Source organism: Mirounga leonina, unplaced genomic scaffold (assembly GCF_011800145.1).
Source record: "Mirounga leonina isolate KUSES-001 unplaced genomic scaffold, KU_Mleo_1.0 Mir_129, whole genome shotgun sequence".
NCBI lineage: Eukaryota > Metazoa > Chordata > Mammalia > Carnivora > Phocidae > Mirounga > Mirounga leonina.
The window spans coordinates 75,707,907-75,730,174 of record NW_023270323.1 but is presented as its reverse complement, the minus strand read 5'-3'; positions in this window follow the sequence as shown (position 1 = coordinate 75,730,174).

Here is a 22,268-nt window from a genome sequence, read left to right as displayed (position 1 = left end):
TCCCTCTCCCTCTGCTTCCCCAACTTGTGTGCACTCTCACTCTTTCTCTCTCTAAAGGAAAAGAAAAACTAAGTTAAAACCAATAATGTCAATAAACAAACGAAATGTCAAATGTTCTAAATACACCAATTAAGAGACCGAGTTCATCCAATCATAAAAAAAAAAAGTAAGATCTAACTATATGCTTCCACCAAAACAAGGGAAACCTAAATCCTGCTCCGATTAAAAAAAAAAGTAAAAAGTAAAAAAGAAATGTGAAACAGAAAGTAAAATTAAAGTTATTTGTTAAAAATGGGAAAAAAAAGTAAAAAAGAAAAGATACACCATGCCAACACTAATCAAAAGAAAGCTGGAGTGACTATATTAAATCAGACAAAGTAAATTTCAGAGCAAAGAATATTACCAAGAACACAGAGAGTAATTTCATAATGATAAAGGAGTCAATTTATCAAGAGAACATAATAATTCTAAGCATTTATGCACCCATAATAACAGAGTTTCAAAACACATTAAGCAGAAATTGACAGAACTGAAAGACCAAATAGAGAAGTCCAACAACTACAGTTGGCTATCTCTCTCCATGACTGAAAGAAAAAGTAAATAGAAAGTTACAAAAGGATGTCAATTACTTGAACCACACTATCAACCAGCTCAACTCTGTTGACTTTTAGAGAACACTCTATTTAATAACAGCAGAACACACTTTATTTTTAAGTACACATAAAACATTTATCAAGATAATCCATATTCTTGGCCATAAATTTTCAATAAATTTAAAAGCAGTCACATCACACAAAGTGTGTTCTCTGATCATAACAGGATTAAATTAAGAATCAATAACAGATCTATATAAACTCCTTCAGAAAATTGAACAGGAGGGAATATTCCCAGCCCATTCTCTGCAGCAAGCATAACCCTGATACTAAAACTAGACAAAGACATTCCAAAAAAAGAAAACCAAACACTAACATTCCTTATAAACATAGATGCAAAAAATACTTATGCAAGGAATATAAGATTGGCCTAACATTTTTAAAAACCAATGTAATTCTTACTAACAAGGAAAAACAATAGCATCATCATAAAAGCAGAAAACATATTTTATAAACATCTATTTCTGATTTTTAAGAAGCTTAGTAAACCCAGTATAGAACTTACTCAATGTGATAATGGGCATCAGTGAAAAACTACAGCTAATGTCATAATTCATGGTGAAAGATGCAATGCTTTGCCCCTAAGATCAAGAACAAGACAAAGATGCTTGGTTTCCTCTCCCTTCTATTCAACATTTTGCTAGAGATTGTAACTAGTGCAATAAGGCAAGTAAAGGAAATAAAAGGTATCCAGATGGGAAAGGAAGAAGTACAATGGTCTTGACTCACAGATCTCATGATCCTCTATGTAGAAAATCTGATGGAATCAAAACAATTTTTAAAGCTACTGGAACTAATAAGTGAGTTTATCAAGTTTATCGAGTAAGTTTCAAAATCAATATACAAAATCCCATTATATTTCTAAACATTAGTTGTTAACAATAAGAACTTGGAATAAAAATACCATTTACGATAGCAACCAAAACTATAAATACTAATGCAGGATGGTCTGATAAAAGTGTGCAAGCCTGGGGGCTCCTGGGTGGAGCGACAGACTCTTGGTTTAGGCTCAGGTCATGATCTCAGGGTTGTGGGATGAAGCTCTGTGCTGGGTTCCATGCTCAGCATGGAGGCTGCTTGTCCCTTTCTCTTCCCCTCTGTCCCTACCCCTGCTCCTGCATGCACACACACTCTCTCTCATAAATAAATAAAACTTTTTTTAAAAAGTGTGCAAGCCTGTATACTGAAAACTACAAACACTGCTGAGAGAAATTAAAGAACACCTAAAAAAATAAATAGATAAACCATGCTCATGATTCCATAGACTGTGTTCACGGATCAGAAGACTATATTGTTTGATGTCAGTTTTCCCCAAATTGATCTATAGATTCAGTCCTTTCCCAACTTATTCCCAGCGGGTTCTTTTGTAGAAGTTGACCAGCTGATTCTAAAATCATATAGAAATGCAGAAGACCTGAAATAGCCAAAATAAATCTGAAAAAGAAGAACAAAGTTGGAGGGCTTACACTACTTGACTTTAAGAGGTTATAAATCCATACTAATCTTGCCATGCATTATTTGTTTAAAAATGGGCAAATAATCAATGGAACAGAAGCTAGAGTCCACAAATAGAGGCATCCATATATGGTCAGTTGATTTGCAACGAAGGTACAAAAGCAATTCAGTGATGCCAAGGTAGTCTTTCAACACTGGGGGCTGAAACAATGGGAAATCTTAGCAACAAATGAACTTTGATCCCTACCTTGCACCACGTACAATAATTAACCAAAATGGATTAGAGACCTAAATGTACCACCTATAGCCATAAATCACCTGAGAGAAAACATTGGAGAAGATCTTTTCAATCTTAGGTTAGGCAAAGCTTTAGAAGTGACACCAAGAGCATGAGCCACAAAAGAAAAAATTGATACATTGGACCTGATCAAAGCATAAAACTTATGCTCTTCAAATGACACTGTTGAGAATAAAGAGACATACAACACGGGGGGTCAGGGGGTGGAAATCTTTGCAAAGTATGTTTCTGATAAAGGACTTACATCCAGAACATACAAAGACTGAAGCCTCAATAAGAAGAAAAGAAACAACCTATTTTTTTAAATGGGCAAAACAGACGCTTCACTCAAGAAGGTGTTTGGAAGGCAAATAAGCACATAAAAAGGTGCTCAACATTATTAGTCATTATGAAGTGCAAATCAAACCACAATGAGATACCACTTCACACTCATCAAAGTGCCTACAATTTAAAAGATTGGTAATACCAACTTTTGGCTAAGAAATGGAGCACCTGGAACACTCATACCGTATTGGTGGGAATGTAAAATGCTACAGTTACTTTGGAAATCAGTTTGGCAGGGGTTTTTTTATTTTTATTTTTTTATTTTTTTAAGATTTATTTATTTATTTATTTATTTGAGAGAGAATGAGAGACAGAGAGCATGAGAGGGAGGAGGGTCAGAGGGAGAAGCAGACTCCCTGCCGAGCAGGGAGCCCGATGCGGGACTCCATCCCGGGACTCCAGGATCATGACCTGAGCCGAAGGCAGTCGCTTAACCAACTGAGCCACCCAGATGCCCCTAGCAGTTTTTTTTTAAAGTTTAACATGAATCTACCGTATGATCCAGTCATTCCACTCTTAGATATTTGCCCATGATAGATGGAAATATGCATCTGCCCAAAGACTTATATACAAATGTTTATAGCAACTTCATTTTTATAGTTAGAAGATTGGAACAATCCAAATGTCCATCAACAGATGAATGCACCAACAAATCGTGGTATGTCCATACAGTGGAATACACTCAGCAATAAAAAAGGAAGAAACTACTGATTAGTGCAACAACATAGATGAATCTCGAAATAGTTTTGCTGAGAAAAGAAGCCATACATAAAACAATACCTATTATACAATTTCACTCATTCTATTAAACTCCAGGAAATACAAAGTAATCTAGTGACAGCAAATAGATCAGTGGTTGTCTGGGGATGGGAGAGAGCAGAGGAGCTGCTCAGGGCACTATCTGGACTGTGGTGGTGGTGTTGCCAGCGTATACATCTGTCAAAACTTATCAAGTAGGACATTTTATATGCAGCTCATTGCATGTCAACTATACTCGATAAAGCTGTTTTCAAAAATCTCACCTCTTGGAACTTACATTCTAGTGGCATGCAAAATAGAAAGCACAAATTAAGGAAATCATTCCAAATCCAAGGATGTCGGCTCTATAATTACTTGTTTATGTGCTTTTCCTTCTCTTCCCGCTGAAATGTAAGCTCCCAGAGGGCAGGCTCCATTTCTCACTGATGACTTGTAACAAGATGAGGCAAAGTTCGCTGTCCTGGAGCTGGGCTCCTCTGAGAAAGACAGCCACGCTTGCTGGGAGAATGGCTGGATGAGCCTCCCTGGGGTCAGGGAGACCGGATGGGCACTGGTGAGGGCTGGTGCCCGGACTTCAGAGACCCGGGAAGCTGTGCGGGACAAGGCAGGGGCAGGGGTGGGCAGCCAGAGGGTGGACCATGTCCTCTGCAGTCCCACCAATTTTCTGTCAGTGCAACGAAACTGGTAATGCTCAGAGCGGGTGGTTTCTTTCTTCTTGTGACTTGGTGAAGGAGCTGAGCTGTGTGCACCCCTCGGATGCCAGGTGAGCATGCCAGAGGATGAGGATGCGGGCATTGAGCCACTAGAAAGTAAAGCCAGATTACCAGACTCCCAGGGGAGATTTGGAGTTTTGGGGGGTTGAGGCAATCCGACCTGGGTCTCAAGTGCTGGAGAGGCCCCCCGGGGTCCCCAAGGGTGGATGTAGCAGGGGTTCTCAGCGGGCTGAAGGACTTAGCTGGGTCTTGAGGTTACAATACAATGCAAGCTGAGGCCTTGCTCTTTCCACTTCTCTCCTGCTTTCTCTCAAAAGCCCTGTGCCCATGGGAGAGGAATCATTATATTCTTTTCTTCATGGTGACGCACAAACATGGCAGAGAGAAAGAACAGGGATAGCAAACCCCTCCCCCGTCCCAATTAGCTGCAGGGAGAAGTTGGCTTTTCCCAGGGCTGGGTGAGTGCCCCTGGCCTCCTGGAATCCTGGGGTGAATGGCTCCAGATTTGGGGGCTGGCCCCTGGGTGGCGACTAAAGGATTCTGGGGGAGAACCAGCCAAATAACCAGGGCATTCACATGTGGGGGTTTTGTTTGCTGTTTCAGTGCAAATTAGCAATTAGCAGGGCCTGGCGCTGGGCCACCTCGCCTTGCAAGGCCAACTGGCAGCACGTGTCGTTTTGTTCTTGGCTGGGGACCTGCAGGCTGGGTGGCAGGGAGCAGGCAGCGCAGGGGCCTTGGACAAGAGGCATCATGGGTCCCCACCTAGTGGACCGCTCCCACTCCCATGGCACAGTGCCCAGGGACCCCCCAGCATGCTGCCTTCCTTGCAGGCCAGAGGAAGTGTGACACAGAACAGAGCTGCACGGGGCTCTGGGATCCTAGGTTCCACCACAGCCCTCTACAGAGGGTAAGAGTCTGGGAGAGCGAGTGATTTGCATAAGGTCACCCAGCCAGGGAAGGATGGAGCTGGGATCCGAGCTCTCCTGCTTCCTAATTCAAGGCACTTCCCTGAACCTGGGGTTCTCAAACTTGACTGCGCTTCTGCACGATCTAGACGCTTGTGGAAACAGATTATTGGCCCCACCCAGAGTTTCCAACAAGCTCATTGGTGACGCTGATGCTGGTAGTCCTAGGCTTACACTTTGAGAACCACTACCCTAAAAATATCATAAGATAATGAAAGAGAACACTGCCTTCCCCTATTCATAGTCAAAATAATTGTGGGGTACGAGCAAAGACTAGCAGAAAAAAATAGGGAACTAGGCAAACCATCTGACTGGCTTCTGAAAGCAAGTGAAACAGGGATTCGAATGATTAACAGCACTAAAGAAAGTCAGATAAACATGGGGGTCTGGCAAATAATTCTCTTGGCCTGTAGAGAGCTAGAGAAACTGGGATTTAAGCAAAAGAAGTATCTGCTGATGAGCTCTTTGGGATATATTCAAAGGAACCAAACTCACAGGAGACCGGAAGATGACTCTGAAGCCAGGGGGTTGTGCACCTGCTTTTACAGATTGGCTCTGGCTTGGTCCATTTAAGGCTTCCTGGCTCACTGCACTGCACCCCCCAGCCCCCTAAGCCCCGAGGAATGGTACAGGTGAGCCACAAAACCTCTGGTTCTATTGGAGACGGTCACCCAGACCTAGGGATGCCAGATTTAGCAATAGAAATATGGCACAACCAGTTAAATTTGAGTTTCAGGTAAACGGCAAGTCTAATGATGACCTAAACATCACATGGGGTGCACTTAGATTGAAAATTGAATCCTTTAACCCTGCCCAGCCCCTGCTCCTGCCTATCCCAACCCTGGCCCCATTCCCACTGACCCACGGCCAGCCTACCCCTCCTCTGCAGACAGGGGTGCTCAGGATTAAACTTTTTCATCCACCAAAGTGCTTAGAACCATGTCTGGCTCAACAAATGCGGCGCTCCTATCCCCTGGGGGCACCATGTTTTACAAACATTTTATCCCATTCAATTCTTACAGCCACCTTGCAAGGTTATCATAACCCCATTTTACACAGGAGGAAACTGAAGCTCAAAGTAAGGGACATTTCTCTAACAAAAAACTGCTGTGCAACATGATGATCCAATACACACATGCACAGTAACTTGGTCGCTACAGTCCAGCGACTTAACACATCTACTTAACACGTAGTCCCCTCTTCTCTGTGTGATGAGGGCACCTGAAATCTCCCCTTAGTGAGTTGCTGGCATTCGGTACAGCGTTATGAGCCACGCCCATCATGCCGTGCACTAGGTCTCTCCACCTGCACCCCATCTCTCTCTCCAAAAGCCACTCTCCCTCTGCTGCACCCCGCCCCCACGTCCCGCCCCCCTGGCCAGAGTCAGGAAGCATGGCTGAGTGCCCCAGGAGAACCTGAGGTCCCGGGGTGGCTGGGCGTGGAGATGTGGGGATTCAGCTCAGCCAGGGGCTCCCGAGATGCCCTTGAACAGAGACGTCTTGGTGTTGGCCTGTTCGATGCCTGAGAGCTTGGTTTTTCACGGGAGGGGAGTAACTCAGAGAAACGGTAGAGATAACTGAAAAAAACCACAGACTTTAGAGTCGGACAGACCTGGCTGGGTCACCACTGGCTAGGTGACCTGGGCCAAGTGGTTTAACCTCTCTGAATCTCAGTTGGCTGGTCTGCACAGTGGGACTGACCAGGCTTGCTGTTTCTGCTCCCCTGGACTGCTGAGAGACAGACAGGAAGCAAGAAGTGACGGATTACTTTGCAGATGACAAGCTCTGTGATAGGGATGCCCGCGTCAGGACCCGCCTCGCAGAGGAGGCTGGCTCGGAGAGGAGATTCGGCTGAGCCAGACAGCAAATGAGCTTTCCCAATGGTCACCGGGGTGTCAGCCACCAGAGTCCCTCCCTGAAACATTTCAGGATGACACGTTTCAGTCTCTATTCAGAAAGTCTCACAAATGGATCCTTTTTTAATTGACTGGATGAATTCATGTGACGGAAGACTCTCGTTATTGTTGGGGTGCCAACACTGAAGGGCTTTCTGGATACAGGACTTCTAGTCCCAGAAAACCCAGGACAGGTTGGTCTCTCTAGTTATCGTTGCTAATCTTGTCATTATTATTAAACCTTACATGTAGAGTCTGATTACTCTTTATAGCGCCCTCTATTATCTCTCCGGCCAAGCAACTATTTCCTCCCACTAGCAATTCTCAGTATTTATAAGCGGTGCACGGTTTCTGGGAGGGCTTCACAGCTGGTGTTTATACAGATCCTCACACTGGCCTCCGGGGGAGACACGCATTTCAGTTCCTGGGAGCTCCAGGGAATTCAGGGTGGAGGATGCATCTCTTCCCTCCTCCCCCTGCAGGTGCCCCTCCAGGGTGAGGGATGGATCTGTCCTCCCTGCTCCCGGAGGTGGTCTCCTCCCCAAGCTGTTCCTGGGAAACGGATACAGGGAAACGCTCTGGGAAAGAGAAACATCTGAGCTCCTTCTCCTTCCACAATGATGGCGGGTGAGCCAAGTCCCAGGGCCAGCCCTCCCAGGAGGGGCCCAAAGAGCCAGGGGCACCTACCTGCCACGCAAGGAGCAGAGCCCGCTTTCAGTCTGCACACAGAGCCTACCACCACATGTCACTTGGGTTAAGTAATTAAAAGCATGAAGGGGCCTAACTTTCAGCGCCCCGAGCCAGGGCATGGATTAAATCTGTTGTGTTGTTGCTTTGTTTTGCTCATTAATTCGATCCAGATGCGGGGTTTCTGAGGAACTGCAGTGTCCTTGGTGCTTCGAGAGGAACCACAGGGGTTGGAAGGTGGGATTTGGGGAATGAGAAGCTGCTTCCCCCGGGGAACTCTGCCTCCAGAAGGAATCCCGAGGAAGGGCTTGGGGGCCTGGGCTTGGCCTCTTACCAAGGCTGCGCGCTAGGCCCGTCTCCGAGTCCTTTCCTGCCCTGGAAACGGGGCCCAGCTCGGCTTGCCTCCCAGAGCTGTGGTGGCATTAACAGGGAAGCTGTCACACCTGGGAAGCCCCAGGGAGAGCGCCAGGCACATGGGAGGTGTTGAGGAAAGGCCCACAGCTTGTAATCACAACAAGGAAGAGTGGCAGAACCACGCCAGATATCTGCACCCCTCTAAAATGAAGATTGGAAGCCAGATGAAAAATCGGATATTTTAAGTATGTTTGCGTGATGGAATCCTCAGTGATTTTATACTATTTTAGTATTCCTTCTAGCCCTCTTGAACTTATGGTCATAACGCCAATAATCACAACAAAAGAACAATAGGACCACACTGACAAAGCGCTGAGTTTCTACCAGACACCCCTCTAAGCACATGGCATGTACCGCTCACCCCACCAATCCTCCCATGGGAGAAAAAGGAAGAGGTAGGTAACATTCTTGCCCCTGTGGATGAGAAGAGGGAACTGGAGCATACAGAGATTCGACGTCTGGCCCGGGGTTCCTCCGGTAGAGCTGGGGTTTGCAGACAGCCAGTCTGCCTCTGTATTCCACGTTCTAGAGCATCAGGGCCTGGGGTCCAGGCTTCTGCCCCGTCGTGTGTGTCCACGGGAGGCATAATGAATGCACACGCATTTGGTCCGGCCCAGCAGGAAAGCTTTCCTTACTGAGAGGAGTTTCATTAACTGGCAGGAAGGGTCAATGTAGTTGTCTGGTTTTTGCAATAAAAATTTAACCAACTTCAAATAGTGAGCAGGTGCCGGGCTTCTTCGGAATCACTGTTGTCCCCAGATCTCTTTGACTCTGTATTGAGTAAGAGGAGACAGAAGTTGAGTAGACAGGAGAACCTACCTTATTCTAAGAGGGAAATGCAAGGACTGGTGAGAAAGATGTACAGCGTGGGAAATGAGCAAGTCTTCACTCAAGATGGACCTTGGAGTGAGCTGAGCTGGGTTCAGATCCTGGCTCTGCCACCGCGGGCCGGTGACAATAAACAAGTCACTTCAACTCGCTGTGTGAGTTTGCTCAGGCTGCCCTAATACAGCGCCTGGGCCTGGGGGCTTACGCAGCAGACTCATTGTCTCCCCGTCTGGAGGCTGGCAGAACAAGACCAAGGCGCTGGGAAGGTTGGCTTCCTCGGGGCGCTGAGGGAGAGCCCGTTCCATCCGCAGACACCATCTCTCTCTGTGTCTCGTCACACTGTTGTCCCTCTGTGCGGGTCTGTATCCAAATGTCCTCTGCTTTTAAGGACACGGTCACACTGCATCAGGGCCCACCCGAGTGACCTCATCCTAATGTGATTGCTCTGTAAAGTCCCTCTCTCCAAACACAGTCCCATTCTGAGATACGGGGAATGGGGTGGGGGTGAGAACCTCTGCATATGAACTTGGGCAGTGGGGAGGGACACAATTCAGCCCATAACACCCACCAAGCCCCAGCCTCTTGATCTGTACAATGAGATTATTGTATTAATTCCTCCTTCTATTTATTTGATTGGATCCTCCCCCTCCCCTAGACTTTTTCTTTTTTCATCAGTCAACCAACTTGTACTTTTGTCCCATCATGTGCCAAGAGCTGTGCTAGCCTGGGCAGACTTGAGGACAACCCCAGAGGGTTCCTTTGGTCAAGAATGGAACTCAGACCACAAGCAAATTCTCCGACGGAAGAAGGTTCTGGATGCTGTGGGAGTCTGCAGAACCATTCTCTTGAAAGAACAGGAATCCCAGAGGAGGAGCCCTGAGCTGGGTCTGGGATAATGATGCATGGAAGAGATGGGACAGGGAGTGCTGAGGGCATGCAGAGTAGAGGGAACCCCGTGAGCAGAGGTGTGGCAATGGGAAGTAGCCTGCCGGGCTCTCCAGAAAACTGAGATTTTGTCTCTAGATCCTCCTGATCCATAACTAAATCGAGCCCAGGATTTTAAACTAGGCCAAGCACTAAAAAGTGCCCAGCTCACTGCTCCAGCTCTTGAAACTGTACCTTCAGCCTCCACCCCACCCTCTGATGGCCCAGCCCTGGCTTCAGTGCCTGTGGGCCTCTTTGCTCCATTCCGCGGTCCCTGCTGAGAACCCGGAGGGTGAGTGTGCAACCCAAGGCCTCCAGATGGGTGAGGGCTGATGTCATTTGCTCCTGGAACCCCTTCCCCACCATTTGGTGATGAAGTTTCCATGAACAGCTGCACATGGGTGTGAAAATATGTGTGTGCATGATTGCTTTTAATCCAGAGGAAATTAAGGTTTCCGCATCTACAAAATGAGGGAAATAAGACCTAAAACCTAACAGTGTTACTACATGTGAAGTGTTCAAAGTGCATCCTGAAAGTCCAAATAATATTCACTGGCCATTTTTAGTTATAATATCAGTACTTAAAAGATTTATTGTCGCATTAAAATAAAATACTGTGGGGCGCCTGGGTGGCTCAGTTGGTCAAGCATCCGACTCCTGATTTTGGCTCAGGTCATGATCCCGGAGTCCTGAGATCGAGCCCCGTCTAGGGCTCTGTGCTCAGTGAGGGGTCAGCTTGTCCCTCTCTCTCTGCTCCTCCTCCTGCTGGCACTCTCTCCCTCTCTCTCAAATAAATAAATAAATAAATAAAGTCTTCTAAAAAATTTAAAAAAATAAGATACTGTGAGCAAGGGCCCAACACAATGGTGGGCATACAGCAGGTGTCCAATTAGTGATGGGTGTTAATTTTAGAAAAAGAGTAGGGATGCTTGGGTCCGAGAAATCTGTGTTGATGTCCCTGGACAGAGCTCAGGTGGCCAAAGCTCCCTTTCATTGGCCTCAAGTACGGGGTCAGAAAGAGTGAGAACGTTTGTTGAGTGCCTTCCGTTTGCATCGTTCTGAATTCTAAATTATGTAATTTAGCCTCCACTTCTGTGAGTTATTTAACTATGAATGAAATTTGCTGTCCACTCGCATTGTCCTATTTTGAGTAGAAGGAAACCCAGGCACAGAGAGGCTGCGTGACTTGCCCGAGATAACACAGCGGCAAGCGGTGAAGCCGGTGTTCCCCGCAGCCACCCTGGCTCAGAGCCCTCCTTTTTAGGAAGCTGAGCCGGTCCTTGGGCAGAAGCAGCTCAGCTCCGCCATTCACGCCAAGGGGGCGGCAGAAGGGGGCAGCTGTCTGGACCATGTGAAGGCCTGAACCACATGGACAGAAGTGCAAACCCGGCCCGAGCTGCCCAAGCCCGCCAAACAGCCTGTCGCGGCCCGGCTGGCTCCCTCGCGCACGCGGTTAACTAGCCTGAAACAACCGTGGCAAATCTGTTTCCTGTTTTGACAGCTCCGCCATCCACCATGTCGCTGCTCTTGGACAGGTCCCCCTCTGCCGGCTCCGCTCTGCTTCTGGAGCTCGGTCGTGTTTCCATGAGGATCCCGGAGGGAGGATGAAGGGGGCTGGGCATTAGTCCATGGGAAGTTGTACAAACGGATGGTTTGGAGGGCAGTTAAGGGTTCACACCCTCCTTTGGCCTCCAGGGAGGAGAGGCCTTCACCTTCACCTATTTCTCAACACCATTCTGAAAGGCAGAGGGTGACAATGGGCATTTTCTGTGTCCTGGTCACTCACCATAAGGAAATGGCCACCACTCTGCACCTACTCCCCACCCCCGCCCCAGCTGGGCTGAGCGTGTGTATGTGTGTGTGAGAGACAGACAGACAGGGAAACAGAGACGGGCAAGCCCTGCCACTAACTAGCTGAGTGACCCTAAAAAGTCACTCACGGTTTTGGGACTCCGTTTTCTCTGCTGGAAAACGAAGGGTTTGGACCACATCCACAGTGTTTTCAAATCCAGAAGAATCCTAGAAATTTCTGGATGTGCTTGGCCTAGTTTAAAATCCTGGGCTCCATAAAAAGTGAATTCTCTTCCAGAATTCTATTCCAGAGAGCGGCAGCGTCACTCTTAACCTTCACCGAGCCCTTCTGAGTGCAGGTTGCCATCCTAAGGCCTGGGGTGCGGACGGGTATTAGGTCTATTTTTCCCACATTTTGCTTCATGCCCGATTACTATTACCTTAATAGTAGCTTCTTCCAACCTATGAATTGATGGAACAATCAAGTAACAAGTATTTAATGCCAGTGGGGGCCTAGGAAAAAGCTGGAGCCAGCCTAAGCTGGTCCCCAAGTTCAAATTCCACAATCTCCCTGAGCTCAGAGCCCCTTCTGCAAATCATGGGTACCTATGCTTCCTGCAGAGCAAGTGACAGCTGGAGGCGTGGACACATGTGAACAAGCATACTCACTCATCTGCCATCCTCAGTAAAAGGCTGATTTCTCTTTCCTAAAATAATCCAGGCATGCGGTTTGATTGTCCCTATTATAGAGATGGGAAAAGTGAGGCCCGGAGAGAGCAAGGGTCTTATCTGAGCTGACATGGCTAGGAAGCACCCAAGCGGCCATCAAAAATCCAAATTCCCTCACTCGAGCCTGTAGGAGGGACATCAAATAACCTGCCCATCATCCTGCCATTATGGGGGATTTCGAGAGTAGCCCCCATTCCTCTCCTCTCCCTGTGTCCACACCCTTCACCATGTGACTTCTCAGTTCATTCCTCTCAAAGAAAGAAGAATACTTCCCCCCAGCTTTGACTTTGGGTTCAGCCATATGACTTGGGTCAATGGAAAGTTAGCAGGTGCGACGTGACCCGTGGCTTGGATGTGTTTTCATGATCTGACTTCTGTGTCATGGCAACAAGAAGGTGCCTGGGTTGGCCTGGGTTAGCACACTGGATCTTGGAGCAGGATGAGGGGTGTGTGGAGTAGAGCCTCGTTGCCCACATGAGCCTGGCTGACTGAGATCAATGGGCCAAGCCCAGCCCAGATCGGTCAAGCTCCAGGTGACCCATGAGCTAAATGAGTACATATTGTTGAGTGCTGCTGAGATTCTGGGCTTGCTTGTCGTGCAGCACGGCCGGGGACACTCATACATCATCTCACCTGTCTGTAGACTACAGGAGCAGCTACAGTGTGAGGCGATCCACCTCCGCGAGCGGTTAAGTACCCTACCCAGTGGCTAAGCTACAGGATAAACACAGTGTGTCTTCTCAGAGCATCTATTTTACTGCATAAGATGCTCCATGCATTATGTCTATGTTAAAAAACATACTTGATTATAATCTACTGCAAGATGCAAGGTTGGCATGTATTGAGATAAAATATGAGACTTAACGTACATTTTCTTTATCGGAGGGGACAACTGTAAGCTTCCCTCCAGAACCTCCAAGACAGCCTCTCTCTCTCTTTTTTTTTTTTTAAAGATTTTATTTATTTATTTGACAGAGATAGAGAGAGAGAACAAGTAGGCAGAGAGGCAGGCAGAGGGAGAGGGAGAAGCAGGCTCCCCGCCGAGCAGGGAGCCCGATGTGGGACTCGATCCCAGGACCCCGGGATCATGACCTGAGCCGAAGGCAGTCGCTTAACCAACTGAGCCACCCAGGCGCCCCAAGACAGCCTCTCTCTTGACAGGAAGTGCTTCTCCGGGAAAATGTGAAGCATTGATTTCAGGGGAAGTTGGGCTGAGAAGCCCTGGAGAAATTTCTAGTGTTTTCCAGCACATGGCCTTAGGAAGCCATTGGCCTCTAGGAGCCTCTTTTCCTCTCATTAATTAGATGGGCCCAGGCTCCCACCCAGGAGTGTTCAGAAAATCAAGTAACATAAGGGAATGTATGTTGCAAGCATATGGTATGGATGACTTTATGGCCTAATAAGTAAATAACAACAACAAAAAGTTTCTGTTGGCACAAACATGCCTTTCAATCTTCCTCTAGCAATAGCTCTGCTTAGAAACTACACGCAGTCAGTTCTGCCTCTTGGAATTCAAGAGAACCACTCACTACTCAGGAGGGAGCTCTGAAATCATGGCGTGCTCATGCCAAGCCCCTGACGAGTGGCTTTAACACTGGCACTACTATTATTCATCATTCAGGAGTGTTTACAGAGGCCAGTGGGGGGTGGGGCACTGTCCAGAACCCTCCGGCTGACACGGTCTCTTCCCGGCAAATAAACAAGGCCTTGAAATACTGTGTTTTTATGTGTGCCTTGGGCTTTCTTAAAAATAGCATGCCCTATGCTGTGTTTTCCTTGCCTTGCTTTCATGCTCTTGTTCTGAGCAGGAGGGAACAGTGAATGGAAGAATTGGTAGGCAACTGATCACACAGGGATTTTCAGAAGCCTCTAGGTCCGGTGGTATCTCCTAGGCCCTCTGGGTTTGGATGACAGAGAAGCTGGCTGCCCAAATGAGAAACCCAAGGTTCACCCTCCATTTCCATCCATCTGCCCCACTTCCGTGGGCTGCCCGACTTGCCCTATTGGTTGTACCTCTGACCTCTCCTCCTAGTGAGCTCCTCCCCGCCCCCACAGGTCCAGACCCATTGCCTCTAGACTTCGACTATGTGCATCAGCCTCATCGCCACTCCCCTCCTATCCAGTCTCCCCCACAACAGAGCCCTGTTTCTGAATCCAGGATCTAATGGCATCTCCAGCCGTTTCCTATTGCCAATAGGTAAGAGATCCAACTTTGTTCATTTAGAATGCAAAGACCCTTCCAACCTGGCTCCAGCTCGCCTATTCAGCCTCATCATCACCCTTCATTCCCTGGAACAAGACTCTTGAGCTATGCCAATTTGACCACAATTCCCCGTCTGCAATGCCTTCTCCTGCATGGTAGGCCTCCCTTTCTCTGCCTGGGAGACTTCCATTTGGCCAATCCATCCTAAGTCAAGTATGACCACCTTGCAGAAGATTTTCATTCATCAGCAAAAGTTCACAGAGGCCGTGGGGAAGGGGCCAGCCCCATGGGCATGGGACCTGTTCAGGCACACAGGGCCTCACACTTAGAAGAGCCCCATGCTTGGTTTAATGCTCTGCCATCAACATCTTGAGATTCTTAATAATTTTATCCTTGAACTTGTGTTTTGTAAGTGAAGTCTGATGGACCAAAAGAGTGAGCCCACGAGCAGAGGAGATACATACAATACGTATGCTGGCTACTCCTTGTCCTTGCATTCACAAACAGGGTCTTTGGGAGACGCCGTGAGCACAGAATCCCGATGGGCTTGCAATGCAGAGCCTAGCAAGATGCAAAGCAAGTTCAAGGTAGGCATGTGACATCTGTGACAGGGCAGCAGGGGCCCTGACATCTCCCAGAGCTCAGACTTTTTATTACAACTAGAACCTGTCAGATGCAGCAAGAGGGTACCGACATCCTCATCACCCTTCCTTACTCTTGTTACTTCCCTGTATTAGCCAATCACGTACGCTGAAAACGATAGGGTGACCCTATCTTTCCTTCCAGTGCTTCCTTACTCATCAGAGAGCACTGGTAGACTGGGCGTGTATCAAGAAGTAAAATAAAAATGGTTGAGTTGATTTTGTGCTGTGTTTCCACAATTCTGAGAAGAAAGAAACGCACGTGTGTGGGAGCTACCAGATACAAAGACAATTCCTGAGTATTTGCATAAGTTCAATACTCTTATATTTTCATTTTTCCAGCGTGTCAGACAATTTAAAGATAAATGATAAAATTCAGGCTAATAATTTTTGTTTTTATTTACTTAGATAGCTATCAAGTAGTAAACTTTTATTTTTTTCCCAAGTTTTTACTTAAATTTCAATTAACATACAGTGTAATATTAGTTTCAGGTGTAGAATTTAGTGATTCATCGCTTCCATACAACACCCGGTGCTCATCACAACAAATGCCCTCCTTGATACCCATCACCCATTTAACCCTCAAATAGTAGATTTTTATTTTTATTTTATTTTATTATTATTTTTTTTATTTATTTGACAGAGAGAGACACAGCGAGAGAGGGAACACAAGCAGGGGGAGTGGGAGAGGGAGAAGCAAGCTTCCCGCCAAGCAGGGAGCCCGATGCAGGGCTTGATCCCAGGACCCTGGGATCACGACCTGAGCCGAAGGCAGTCGCTTAACCAACTGAGCCACCCAGGCGCCCCTCAAGTAGTAGATTTTTAAAAACACCATGATAGGTCAAGAAAGAAACCACCAAAGATAAGAAACATTATGGCCATTCTTGGCCATTCTTTTTCAGGCACACACACACACTTACATACCCGCGTGTGCACGCACACACACACACAGTGCAATCACTTTTTGTTAAGGCTAGAGGGGAGATGTACTTGGGCACCCCTCGGACTCTGACAGGAACCACCTTGCTCTGATGTCTTCTCTGTGGATGTCCATTCCTGGACACCGTCCAAGAGATGCAAGGGCTTGTCTGATGCCCAAATCCTGGGAACCTTGGCAACACAAGGATCAACTCTCCCCCACGCCTGTGACTCCTATGTAGGTACATTTCATTGCAGTTTCCCGTGTGTGTCGGCCTTATGCGATTCATTTTATTGAATGAATGAATAAATTGATTGATACATCAAAGTATCAAAGAATCAAAGAGTATCGAGCCAGAGTAATGACTGCTGAGTTTGCTCCCCCCTGCAGCAGGGGCTGGCGGACGTGCCAATCTGGTGGTAAACTGTGTTGCACCATGCCGAGCTGGGACAGGTAGCCGGACCAATCGTGTCAAGGTCCAGATTTTCAGAGACTGTTGGATGGATGCATAAGAGCATGGGCTTTAGAGCCAGAGAGGGTTCAAATCCCAGCAGTCCTGTTACTTTCTGTGACTTTGGGCAAATCACATGTCCCTTCTAAGACTCAGCATATCCATAAAAGGGGAGGGGGGAGGAATACCTTGTGGGATTTTTAAAAATGATTTTATATAATGTGTATTTTAAAATTGGCAATTCCTGGCAGCCATTGCTACCCTTATTTTCATCTCTAGACACACACAGAAATCTTAAGGCAACCACTACAGGAGGAAATAGCTTTCAAGGTCATAAGAGCTTTCATCTGTGCTACTTGGCGCATGAGATGTTTCTCATGTACTGGCTTGTGTGGTTAACTGATGGGAAAGAAGTAGAACAACGGGCATAACACTCAATAAACATTTACTGAACTGAACGTAATCCAGGTCCCTCCCTGGCTCCCTGTTTCCATTAAAGGCAAAGTCGTCCCCACTTCCCAGCGCCTTCCCCACCTGCCCCTCTCTCCATTCTATACCATCAACTATGTGTCCTACCGGCTTTGTAGGCTCCACACCCAGCATGGAACCCAACACAGGGCTTGAACTCACAACCCTGAGAGTTGAACCTTGAACTCACAAACCTTCATGGTTTGGGGGCCAAACACTGACTGAGAGCTACTGCATGGCTGGCACTGTGCTGGTCACTGTGAGTCTCATAGGGAGCAAGCCAGAAGAGGGCCCTGCCCTCACAAAACTTACAGTCTGGAGGAAGAAAACAGACCCTAAATAAATACATACCAAATACACATATTTCACTGCATACTGGGGTCAGGGTTCCAGCAGGACAGGTTGGAGCAGGAGATGCGTTGTCACTGCGTGGGAGGAGAGAAGACTCTTCTGAGAATGGAGTTGAGATGTGTAGTATGAGAAGGAACTGGCCAGGCCGAAAAAAAAAAAGCATGAGAAGGGCTTTGACAGCAGCGGAAACAGCACATGCAAAGGCCCTGAGGTAAACAGGAGTTCTTCAGGCGTGGCAGGAATACAGTGAGCAAGGCAGAGATGGCGTAACAGCAGTTCACATTTGCTGAGTGCTTAGGATGTTCTGGACACTGTCCTCAGGGTTCCAGAAGTATTGACTCAATCCTCACAACAATCCTATGAGATAAATCTTTTTTTTCTTTTAACCATCATTTTATAGGTAGAGAAGCTGAGATCCAGAGAGGCAAGTCCAGAGACCACCCAGATAGTTAGCAGCGGAGCCTGGGTTCTGTCTCAGGTAGCCTTGCTGAAGAGTTCTGCCTAACCCATGGAGTTGCCTTCCACAGAGGCTGCAGCCGCTTCCCGGGGAACCCTATACCCCATGTTAGGGAGCCTGTGTTTTCTTTGTTCCTTAGGTTTGAACCCCCATTCTTCTCCTTGCCAAGTGGATGGTTTTAGACAAGTTACTCAACCACACTTTATTTCATTTCACAAGTATTTTTATGTACATACAATGTGCCAGGCATAGCGCTGAGGGTGGGAGAAGAGACACAGTGGTGAGCAAAAGCAGGTGTGGACCCTGCCATCAAGGTACTCACAGTCTATTTGAAGAAAAGAGGTTAATTGCATAGTCAAATGAAGACAAGGACTCTGAAGGCAAGGGGCACAGTTCTGGGAGGGTTCCTCAAAAAGTTGCAAATAGAACTACCCTATGACCCAGCAATTTCACTACTGGGTATATACCCCAAAGATACAAATGCAGTGAGCTAAAGGAGCACCTGCACACCAATGTTTACAGCAGCAATGTCCACAATAGCCAAACTATGGAAAGATCCCAGATGTCCATTGACAGATGAATGGAAAAAGATGTGGTAAACACACACACACACACACACAAACACACACACACACACAGGAATATTACGCAGCCATCAGAAAATGAAATCTTGCCATTTGCAATGATATGGATGGAACTAGAGAGTATTATGCTGAGTGAAATAACTCAGTCAGAGAAAGACAATTATCATATAATCTCACTGATATGTGGAATTTAAGAAACAAAGCAGAGAATCATAGGGGAAGAGACGAAAAAACAAGATGAAACAAGATGAAACCAGAGAGGGAGACAAACCATAAGAGACTCTTAAACTTAGGAAACAAACTGAAGGGTGCTAGAGGGGAGAGGGGTGGAGGGATGGGGTGACCAAGTGATGGACATTGGGGAGGGTATGTGCTATGGTGAGCGCTGGGTGTTGTGTAAGACTGATGAATCACAGACCAGTACCCCTGAAACAAATAATACATTATATGTTAATTACAATAAATAAATAAATAAATAAATAAATGCAATGGATTTCTGCAAAAAAAAAAAAGAGGAGGAGGAGGTAGCGTGATAGCACATGAACTTTACTGCTTGCTGACTATGCACCAGACATATGCTAAGTCCTTACATATTAACAATCCTGTGATTTACTTACTATTGCAACCCCCCTTTTACAGATAAGAAAAGAGGAGGCTCTCTGTGCCCAGTCACACTGGTCTTCCTACTGTTTCTTGCTGAGACTGTACTTCCTCCTGCATTCATGGCTTTGCACATGCTGTTCCCCTGTCCTGAATACCCTTTTCCATTTCTAGCTGCCAAACACTCAAACAAAACAAAACAACAAAAACAGAAGGTGCAGTTAACTTTGAATATCAGGTAAACAATGAAAAAAAATTTTAGTATAAGGATGTCCCATGCAACATTTGTTGTTTATGTGAAATTCAAATGTAACTGGGTGCCCTGTATTTTATCTGGCAACCTTCTTTTGACCTCAAACTCCTTACTTTCCCTGCCAGTCTCAGCTCGAGTGCAGATTCCTTACGGGAACCCGGGAACCCCTCATTATAGCTCCTCCTCTCCTACCTCCTCCTCTTCCTTCTTTCTCCTCTTTACCATCATTGTCTCTCTCTCTCTTTTTCTACCACCACCAACCACCTCTAGATCCCCATCACTGGACTCCTGCAGTTGTCTCCTGTCTTCATTTAAGAAAGAAGTGATTAGATTCTAATAAAAATTCTGATCAGAAAACCCTGGAAGTGAATATGTTGTTTAGTGTCAGCTTAAGCTCTTCCACAACAACGTTCATGCTAGTAGGTATGATAGCATATGCAAATATTGAGAGACAATGGCTCACGAGTAACAATAGCTGCTATAGAAAGGCCATTATGAGGTGCCTGGGTAGCTCAGTTGATAAAGCATCCAACTCTTGATCTCAGCTCAAGTCTTGATCTCAGGGTTGTGAGTTCAAGCCCTGTGTTGGGTTCCATGCTGGGTGTGGAGCCTACTTAAAAAAAAAAAAAAAAGGCCATGTACGACCAGTATATGGATTCAACTACTATAGCTGAGGCCCAAGATAAACATTTGTTTCTCCCTCACATATTTAGACTAGCCAGGCAACTGCCATGGTGCAACCTTCTCATCATGCTGTGTGTCATCCCTATGATGTTGCTTTATAGTCTGCCCCCGACCATTCCAATATCTGATGTCTCTGTGGGTCTATTCCTATGGTCTGTTATTTCTGCAAATTATCCCTCATGGAGTCTTGTTTCCTTGTTTGCTTGATTATGTTAGTTAAATGAATGAACAAATGCTCCCGCAGAGTCCACTAACATTTGTATTCCAACCAGTAGGAAGGGAAGAAAGGGTGTCAGAGAGGGAGGAGCCCTCCACCTAAGGGCACAACTCAGAGCTTACACAAGTCACATTCATACCTTCATCAAATAGAAACCCCTAGTTGCAAAGAATGCTGGGAAATGTAGTCTTCACTTTGGGGGTGGCCACTTGTTCAGCCAAAATGTCAGGCTTCTATTGCCATAGAAAGAGAGGAGTAGTGGATGTCAGAACACACCAGCAGTCTGCCAACAGCCAAGACTCAGAAGGCACTCAAAATAGACTCAGCTGGCACATCCTTCTGCTTGGGCTCTGTTCTAGCTATGAGGAATGAGGACATAGGGGCCTTGGACCCAGGGTGGCTAGGAAGACAGAGATGCTGGGGAGTAGCAAAACATAGAAACAAATCTTAGGATAATTAAGACAAGAAGCAAAATGTGATACTCAATGCCAGCCACAATGAAAGAGCAAGTTTTCCACTGCACTTGCTCATAAATTCAAAACAGCTTCAATGAAGGAGAAACAGCTTGAAAAACTTCTGTGAATATAAATATATTCACAGAAGATATGTACAGAGAGAGAGAGAGAGAGAGAGAGAGAGATTGAGAGTGAGAGGCTTCAGTTTAACCTACCCCTGAAAGAACATCAGAATTGGATTATGTCACATAACAAGGGACAACTGTTGATTCTAATGAGTAAAGTTACCACATTGTACTGATGTGTTTGTAGTTCTCTTAAAACTGATCCTTATTTTATGTCTGTATTTATGTCTGCCAATTACTCTGTAGTTAGTTGAACATTTGTGTTGCTATTTAAATGAAAGCAAACCCATGTGTAATCTCTCCTCTTCTTTGCTCCACAAAGTTTTAATGAGTGCCCGCTCTCTCCTGGGTACAACTCCAGGCAGGCCAGGCAAGGATGTGGACATTGCAAAGACTCAGCTTCCTCCCCCAGCATGTGTGCACCACCCCCACAAGGTGTAACCACTAGACCTACCTATTCATTCGCAGCAGCAAATGGCTTTATAAGAAAACCACAGATTCTGGAGAAAGGCAGTCCTGGGTTCTAATTCTTCCTCCCAGCTTCCTACTTGTGTGGCCTTGGGTAAGGAGTGTTACCTTGCACGTGAGGATCTCATGAGACCTGGAAGCCAGCAGATGGCATAGTGTAGACATGAGAGCAACAGGCTTGGAGACCAGGTGGGCATGGTGTTCATGTTGCCTCTGATACTGCGAGGGTGACCAACCATGCTGGTTTGCCCAAAAATGAAGGTTTCTAGGGTTGCGGAAATCTTAGGCCTAAACCCAGGACGGTCCCAGGCAAACCAGCACAGTTGGTTACCCACCTACCAGGCAATCCCAGGTAAGTTACACAACTCCTCTGAGCCTTGATTTCCTCAAATACGAAAATGGGAATAATAATGTTTACCTTGCAGGAGAGCTGTAGGAAATAGAAAAAGTGCCTTGTGCAGAATTACCACCATCATGATTATTAATGGTATTAATGTCCCCTCTTCCTGGGCTCCTATTTTATAATGGCCAATGCCCTAAGTTTACCTGGAGCGTTCATACAACTCTGCCAGCCCATTTTAAAATAGCCACAGTGATAGGCCTTCTCTCTGATGCATTGTTTCTCCAGCGATGGGGCCGGGGGAGGCCTGCAGCCCCGGGGGTCTCCCAAATCCGGGGCCTGAGTCCTCACGTCCCTCCTGCACAGCTCAGGCCTCAGGTCAGTTATAATCCTTCCCTCCAGCTCCTTGTTTGTTACAGACATTGCTGGGCGCTGCAGCGCCAAGACAACACCAAGGACGACCTTGTCCAACCTCATCTTAATTGCATTCAAAAGTCCTTCCTAAAATTAATTACCAAGAAAAAAGAGGCCAGATACAGCTAGTGTTTCTTTGTCAAAGGAAAAATAATTCACCATTCATTCCAAGTAAAATTGCTTCATAACCCAATGATTTCATCT